An 8,804-nucleotide genomic window follows, 5' to 3' on the forward strand; every position below is an offset into this window, starting at 1 on the left:
GTTGGACTGAATGAGCCATTGGCTTGATCCAAAATTGCTCCTTTGATGTTCTTATGTTCTTGTAATATAGCGGGTTCTTAGGCATTGAAGAGGCGAGGTGGTAGTGATAACAAGCTCTCTATTGAGTACAGCATGGTAGGTGGCTGCACGAACAAGACTGAGGAACGGGGCTCGCTGGGCCAACTCTATACAACACTGGGTTCCCGCGCTAGCACATTATTGGGTCGTTCAAACCGGCAGGGGGGCCGTGATTGGAGCAGGGCCGTCTGGATTTGGATCCTGCTGCCCATTGTTCCCAAGTCCCGAAGCTCTGACCTTCAGGCTCTAGTGAGCCAGGCAGGGACCCCATTGATGGCAACATTAACTCACATGCACAGCCGTTCTTAAGATGCACTTTCTGTTTATTGGAAGGCGACATAAGATCTCCCAGCGAATGCGTCCAGCAGGCAGTAATAAAGGAGATTCCCACTTTGCCCTCATCTTCATGCTTTCCAAGCTCTTATTAATTCACTGTAGATGTCTTTCTTTAAATGCTTCCAAGTCATAATGGTCAACAATGAAAGGAGGCATTAGGCATAACGATAGCAGGGAATCAGAGGCTTCATCGAGCAAAAAACAACAACACGCAGACCTGCCCTGCTGAGCAGCTGCGGGGGGGGGGGGGGGGAGGTGGGAATTCTAAAATGTTATGGATTTCTTTCTTTCTTTCTTTCTCTCTCTCTCTTTTTTTAAGGAAGCAATTGTTGGAAAGAAGTCTAATCTCTTTCTTGTCCTCCTGGATGGCTGTCGGTTGATTCGTAGAGTCATTTGCATTGATGGCTCTCTTTTGACAAAATTGGCTCTGAGAGACAGCAGCCGAGAATATCTTTGCTGAAAGTAATTCCGGTCCTCAGGTGGGGGAGCCAGTCCATGTCCCCACTCGCTATGTACCTTATTTACTTTGAGCTGAAAGCATGTCTGATGGAAGCCTGATTTTCATAGGTCATCCATTCACCAAAGTGGTATATCACACACTGCATTACAGGCCCAGTAATACAGGTGCATATTAGGTGCGTGGCAATACAGAAGGTTTCTAAAATGCCTAGACAATACTACATAGATAGATCCAAGCGGGCAACCATGTTGGTTTGAAGCAGCAGAACAAAGTCGGAGTCAAGTGGCAGCTTTAAGACCAACCAAGTTTTATTCAGAATAGATCCAAGCAGGCAGCCATATTGGTCTGAAGCAGTTGAACAAAGCAGGATTCAAGTTTCACCTTTAAGACCAAGTTTTATTCAGAATAGATCCAAGTGGGCAGCCATATTGATCTGAAGCAGTTGAACAAAGCAGGATTCAAGTTTCACCTTTAAGACCAACCAAGTTTTATTCAGAATAGATCCAAGCAGGCAGCCGTGTTGGTCTGAAGCAGCAGAACAAAGCAGGAGTCAGGTGTCACCTTTAAGACCAACCCAGTTTAATCCAGAATAGATCCAAGCAGGCAGCCGTGTTGGTCTGAAGCAGCAGAACAAAGCAGGAGTCAAGTCTCACCTTTAAAATCAACCAAATTTTATTCAGAATGTAAGCTTTTGTGTGCTCTAAGCATACTTCTTTCCTCGTCTGATGAAGTGTGCTTCGAGCACACGAAAGCTTACATTCTGAATAAAACTTGGTTGGTCTTAAAGGTGCACTTGATGCCTACTTTGTTCTAGACAATGCCATGGTGGTGGTGGAAAGGGCTGCCAAGTCACAGTTGACTTACGGTGACCAAGCAGGGTTCTCAAGGCAAGAGACGCTCAGAGGTGGCTTGCCATTCCCTGCCTCCAGGGTTTTCTTTTTGTAGCAGGAACTCCTTTGCATATTAGGCCACACACCCCTGATGTAGCCAATCCTGGAGCTTACGGGGCTCTTCGTACAGGGCCTAATTTAAGCTCCAGGAGGACTGGCTACATCAGGGGTGTGTGGCCTAATGTGCAAAGGTAGGGTTGCCAATGCCCAGGTGGGGGCAGAGGATCCCCCAGTTTGGAGACCCTCCCCCCACTTCAGGGTCATCAGAAAGCCGGGAGAGGGGGAGGGAAATGTCTGCTGGGAAATCTAGTCCCTTAGGAAATAATGGGGAATTGATCTGCCAGTATCTGGGGCTCTGACGGGGGGCTGCTGTTTGAGGTAGAGGCTCCAAATCTTCAGCATAGCATCCAGTGCCTCTCCTCAAAGTACTCCCTGAGCTTCAAAAAGATTGGACCAGATATTTCTTGAATTGGACTTGGCAACCCTAGAGCTACTGTACCATCGTTTCCCCTCCCAAACGGCTAGAGCATCTGGGAAAACCATAGTGTTTTCCCGGAAACGCCTAGAGTGGCCGCCACACAATGTCGCCAGTGCGATGACATCACTTCTGGGGTGATGACATCACTACAGAGGTCGGGAACCTCCCAGGAGGGGGAACCCCCGCCCAGAAGTCTATAATATGCTCAAACAGGACCCTTCAAAACCTGGAACTGGTCCTGCTAGTACACTTGAATATTAAAATATTATAGCATGGTTTGCCCTGACCTGGATAGCCCTGGTTAGTCTGATCTCCTCAGATCTTGGAAACTAAGCAGGGTTGACCCTGGCTAATATTTGGATGGGAGACTTCCGAAGAAGACCACGGTCATGTTGCGAAGGCAGGCAAGGCTTTTTTTTTTGTAGCTGAATATGCAAAAGAGTTCCTGCTACAAACAAAGCCCTGAACAAGTTGGATATTGTAACTCTGCATCAGGGCTGAGTTTTTTGTAGCGGGAACTCCTTTGCCTATTAGGCCACACACCCCTGATGTCGCCCATCCTCCAAGAGCTTGCAGGGCTCTTCTTACGGGGTCTACTGTAAACTCTACGAGGATTGGCTACATCAGGTGGGTGTGGCCTAATATGCAAAGGAGTTCCTGCTACAAAAAAGGCCCTGGGCCATACTGACTTTGGAAGACCAGCGATCTGATTCAATAGAAAGCAGTTTCATGTGCCATGTTTCTTTTTAAGAATCAGGTGATGTGAAAGACCTTTGCCTGAGACCCTGGTAGGCCAATTCCAGTCTTAGTAGGTACCATGGCTTTTTTTTAATAGCAGGAGCTCCTTTCCTTATTAGGCCACACACCCCTGATGTAGCCAATCCTCCTGGAGCTTACATTAGGCCCTGTACGAAGAGCCCCGAAAGCTCTTGGAGGATTGGCTGCATCAGGGGTGTGTGGCCTAATATGCAAAGGAGTTCCCGCCACAAAAAAAAAAAAAAAAGCCCTGCAGATTACTCTACAAATTGCCTGTATAATCTCTGCTTGGGTGTTCTAAATTGCGAAATCAGGAACAGAAGTTGCAAGACAGTATAAGCTGAATTTCTTACGTCCAGCCCCTCTGATGCAGAGAACAATTCAAGATTTATGTAACAAGCATTACAAAGAACGGAACCTGGCAATGGAGAACATCTATGAATTCAGTTAAGTGAAGTGGTGAATCTGCACAGGCATGGGACAAAGCATGAGCAGCATGCCTAGTCTGACTCCCTTTCTATGGATATCAATTAGTCCAGAATGGAGATCAGGGCTTTGGGGCCAGGAGACTTTGGGGTGGAGCAGGAGACATCGGTGCAGAGCCAGGAACAAGGGTGTGACATGCATAATTGAACTCCAAGGGAGTTCTGGCCCTCACATTTAAAGGGACAGCACACCTTTTAAAATGCCTTCCTTCCATAGGAAATCATGAAGGATAGGGGCACCTTCTTTTGGGGCTCATAGAATTGGACCCCCTGGTCCAATCGTTTTGAAACTTGGAGGGTACTTTGGGGAGAGGCACTAGATACTAAACTGAAAATTTGGTGCCTCTACCTCAAAATACAGCTCCCCCAGAGCCCCCGAAACCTCCAGATCAATTCCCCATTATACCCTATGAGAATCGGTCTCCACATAGGGAATAATGAAGTGCTCAGCAGACGTTCTCCCCCTCCCCCCCCCCCCCCCCCCGTTTCTGGTGACTCTGAAGTGAGTCATGAGTTGCAGCTAGTACATGTCAAAAGCAAAAGCCTACTCACGAGTTGCAACCGACTTCCAAGTAACACAGGCACCCCATCCCAAGAGGAAGCCTTTCCAATTGGAGACTGGAGCCTCCGTAGGGGGAAAATCACATGGTGGCTTTGGGGGCGGGGCTTTCCCCACCGGCCAGCTGACTGGGGGTGGGAAGGAGCCTGGGAAAGCGGAAGAACCCCCGCTGGGACCTGGGGACTGGCAAGCCTAAGTAGGTCACTTCTGAGTGGTGTCCTTGTGTGAAAGTCCCCCGCAGCAGAACACAGGGCACTTGGTAACCCTATATACTTCTTTTGTATTTTTCTCTAACACGGGTTTCTCTCCTTCTAACTGGAAGTTATACGTTCCCTGAAAAATCTCTCCGCTGTTGGAAGGCTTACAGTTATTTGTATTTTACGGCATTTATAGCCCGCCTTTCTTAGTAAAACTCAACAACAGAATGCGAAATGATCATGCAGCAGACAGCCTCCTGAAATATTGTTGCGACTGTATATTTTATAGGATGTAGTGTGGGACTGATTTATTTCCCAGCTCTGCTAACAGTGTGTACCTGTAAAGCGTTGTTCTCCAGCATTTCTGGGGGGGTTTTATCTCCCAACAAGCCCAGCAACCAATGAGAGATGGAGGCATGGGAATGATGGTATAGCAGTGGCATGCCTGCCATGATAGCATTTCCAGAGAAAACTGGAAGGGATGTCACATCAGTTTAGGGATGGTTGGACACTCTATAGCAGGGGTGGCCAAAGAAGAAGAAGAAGAAGAAGATATTGAATTTATATCCCGCCCTCCACTCCAAAGAGTCTCAGAGCGGCTCACAATCTCCTTGACCTTCGTCCCCCACAACAGACACCCTGTGAGGTGAGTGGGACTGGAGGGGGCTCTCACAGCAGCTGCCCTTTCAAGGACAACCTCTGCCAGAGCTATGGCTGACCCAAGGCCATGCTAGCAGGTGCAAGTGGAGGAGGAAGAAGAAGATATTGGATTTATATCCCGCCCTCCACTCCAAAGAGTCTCAGAGCGGCTCACAATCTCCTTTACCTTCCTCCCCCCACAACAGACACCCTGTGAGGTGGGTGGGGCTGGAGAGGGCTCTCACAGCAGCTACCCTTTCAATGACAACCTCTGCCAGAGCTTTGGCTGACCCAAGGCCATTCCAGCAGCTGCAAGTGGGGGGAGTGGGGAATCAAACCCGGTTCTCCCAGATAAGAGTCCGCACACTTAACCACTGCACCAAACTTGCTTAACATAAGAACCACATAGAATAGATGTCGGATGTCTGAGAGCCACAAGACGGAAGGAAGGAAGGAAGGAAGGAAGGAAGGAAGGAAGGAAGGAAGGAAGGAAGGAAGGAAGGAAGGAAGGAAGGAAGGGAGGGAGGGAGGGAGGGAGGGAGGAAGGAAGGAAGGAAGGAAGGAAGGAAGGAAGGAAGGAAGGAAGGAAGGAAGGAAGGAAGGAAGGAAGGAAGGAAGGAAGGAAGGAAGGGAGGGAGGGAGGGAGGGAGGGAGGGAGGGAGGGGTGGAAAGGAAGCAACTAACTTTAAATGCATTTTCCAAGCTGCTGGCTGGCTTGGCTTGAAGAAGTGATTTAAAGAGATAAGTGCCTTTTCCAAGCCAGCCAACAGAGCAGTGGGGGCTACGAGAGCCAAACAGTATGTATGAAAGAGCCACATGTGGCTCTTGAGCCGCAGCTTGGCCACCCACGCTCTGATGCAAAAAACAATGGGCTTCTGGTGATCCCTAGAGCAACGTGATGTCACTTCCAGATATTCACTGGAAATGACATCACACTGTGTATGATACCACTGTTTTTAAAATGTTCTTCCCGTGGCTTTTGGGAGTGGCAAAGAGAAGAAAGGCATGCCAGCGGGTGATCTCCTGCCATAGCAGGAAGAAGGGCTTCCTGCCAACTCTATTGTCTCTGCTGTTTATATCCTGCCAGCCGTTGGTTCCACCATGTGTGTGGCAGAGTTGGTTCTAGGTTGTGTAGGCTGGATATAATTACTTCCCAAAGTCTGATGCATCCCCACCAGGACTCCCCCCCCCTTTTTTGTAGCAGGAACTCCTTTGCATATTAGGCCACCCACCCCTGATGTAGCCAATCCTCCAAGAGTTAACAGGGCTCTTAGTACAGGGCTCACTGTAAGCTCCAGAAGGACTGGCTACATCAGAGCTAGGGATGCGAAGTCTAACTCAGATAATATCTGGGGGCTTTGGCGATGGGGGTGGGAGACTTTGGGGGTGGAGCCAGGAGACTTTCCCTAAAATAAATAAATAAAAGCATAGCAGTGCAGTTTCCCTGAATAGTCTTCATTTTCTCACCCAAGCAGCTAAAAATCCTCTCTCTCTCTCTCCCCCTCCCTAACACACAAACACACACACGCAAGCAAAATATAAAACAATTTGCAATTCCACACTCATGTGGTCTCACTGGGGCAATGTACTCACCAGTTGCTGAACTTCCAATAACACAGGGAAACCAAAGGCTCATGTTTACTCTTTACTATGCAAACGACCTCTGAAAAGCTTGGACAACCAACGGAGGGTCTGGGCTGCTTTCACAGCTGCTGGGAGCCGCCATGTTGTTCTGCCTGCTCGCCCCGCCCCCATTCAGCCTTAAAGACACAGACATGCATCCCAAAAGGAAGTCTTTGCAAGTTTTTGCCTAGCATTTTTGAGGGGAAATGCACATGGTAGCTGTGGGGGCAGAGCTTCTCCTCACTGGCCAGCCGACTGGGGGCAGGAAGGAGGCTGGGAAAGCGGGAGAACCTTCGCTGGGACCTGGGGATTGGCAAGCCTAATCAGGGGTGTGTGGCCTAATATGCAAAGGAGTTTCTTCTACTAAAAAAAGCCCTGATCTCCACTCTGGACTAATTGAGATGCATAGAAAGGGAGTCAGACTAGGCACACTGCTCATGCTTTGTCCCATGCCTGTGTAGGTTCACCAAAATCATGGGCACAGCACCGTATGAACATGCAACAATACAGGGGTGCCATCCCGGCCTTCACTCCAACATTGTAAGAGTTCATTGTCACTGATAGCTACAGAGGGTTGCCATTTGGCACTGTAAAGGGGGGGGGGTCTTCCAGTTTTGGGCACTCCTCTCCCCCCAATCACCATCTCCTACCGGCAAGAACCTGGAGATAATCACAACATGCCTATGAAAACCAGAATTGACATAGGGACATGGGAATGCCATGGGGCGACGCCAGGTTTCGGATTCAGTGGGAGCTCACAGGAGCACAGCTCCGGAACCTTTCTGAAAGTTCCACCTCCCCCTTCTGAGAGTTCCACCTCCTTGTCCATTGACTAGTATGTACAGCTGCATAACAATCCCTGCATGAGCTCCACCACCAATTTTTCTACAAAACGACCCCTGGGTGATGCTCTGGTTTGGGGACAAAGCTTTGTGATTTGAAGTGAATGCTACCACAGAGTTTTGCCCCAAAACCAGAGTGTCACTCCCACAATGTCCCTGACATGTCTACATCACTTCCTGTATATAGAAGCATGTTGTCATGCTCCTCTCCACTCCTGGGAAGTCCCGCCCTCTCCTCCACTAGCACAATGATCAGACCTGCCAGTCTTGGTAGCCATGTTGGTCTGCAGTAGAAGAACTAGATTTGAGTCCAGCAACACTTTAGAGAGTGACCGTTTAGGCATAATGTCTAGTCTTCTGCATTTGATCAGAAAGGTAATATCATAGAGTCTTAGAATCATAGAATTGGAAGGGACCTCCAGAGTCATTTAGTCCTATACAGGATCATCTAGTCCCCTGCACAATGCAGGAACTTCACAAATAACTTCCCCACACATCCCCTTCCTGCCCGCCTGCTCATGTTCTGCCTAATTCACAGAATCAGCCTTGCTGTCAGATGGCCGTCTAGCCTCTGTTTGAAAACCTGCAAGAAAAGAAAGCCTACCACCTCCCGAGGAAGCCTGTTCCACATAAGAACATAAGAGAAGCCATGTTTGATCAGGCCAATGGCCCATCCAGTCCAACACTCTGTGTCACACAGTGGAAAAATTTTATATATATACTTTATATATATATATATATACTGATGGACCTCTGTTCCATATTTCTATCTAAACCCCTCTTGAAGGTGGCTATGCTTGTGGCCTCCACCACCTCCTGTGGCAGTGAATTCCACATGTTAATCACCCTTTGGTTCCACTGAGGTTTGGTTCCACTGAGGAACTGCTCGATCAGGAAATTCTCCCTAATGTTTAGCTGAAAACTCTTGATTTCATTTCAACCTGTTGGCTCTGGTCCTACCTTCGGGGGCAACAGAAAACAATTCCTCACCCTCCTCTATGTGACAGCCCTTCAAGTACTTGAAGATGGTGATCATATCACCTCTCAGCCATCTCTCCAGGCTAAACATACCCAGCTCTTTCAAACTTTCCTCATAGGCAGGGCTTTTTTTGTAGCAGGAACTCCTTTGCATATTAGGCTACACCCCCCTGATGTAGCCAATCTTCCAAGAGCTTACAGTAGGGCCTGTAAGAAGAACCCTGTAAGCTCTTGGAAGATTGGCTACATCAGGGGGGGTCTAGCCTAATATGCAAAGGAGTTCCTGCTACAAAAAAAGCCTTGCTCTTAGAACTTGGTCTCCAGACCCTTCACGATCTTCATTGCCCTCCTCTGGACACATTCCAGCTTGTCTATGTCCTTCCTAAATTATGGTGCCCAAAACTGAACATAATATTCTAAGTGAAGTCTAACCAGAGCAGAGCAAAGTGAGACCATCACTTCACTTGATCTGGACAGTATGCT

This window comes from Heteronotia binoei, chromosome 9 (genome assembly GCF_032191835.1).
Source record: "Heteronotia binoei isolate CCM8104 ecotype False Entrance Well chromosome 9, APGP_CSIRO_Hbin_v1, whole genome shotgun sequence".
Taxonomy (NCBI): domain Eukaryota; kingdom Metazoa; phylum Chordata; class Lepidosauria; order Squamata; family Gekkonidae; genus Heteronotia; species Heteronotia binoei.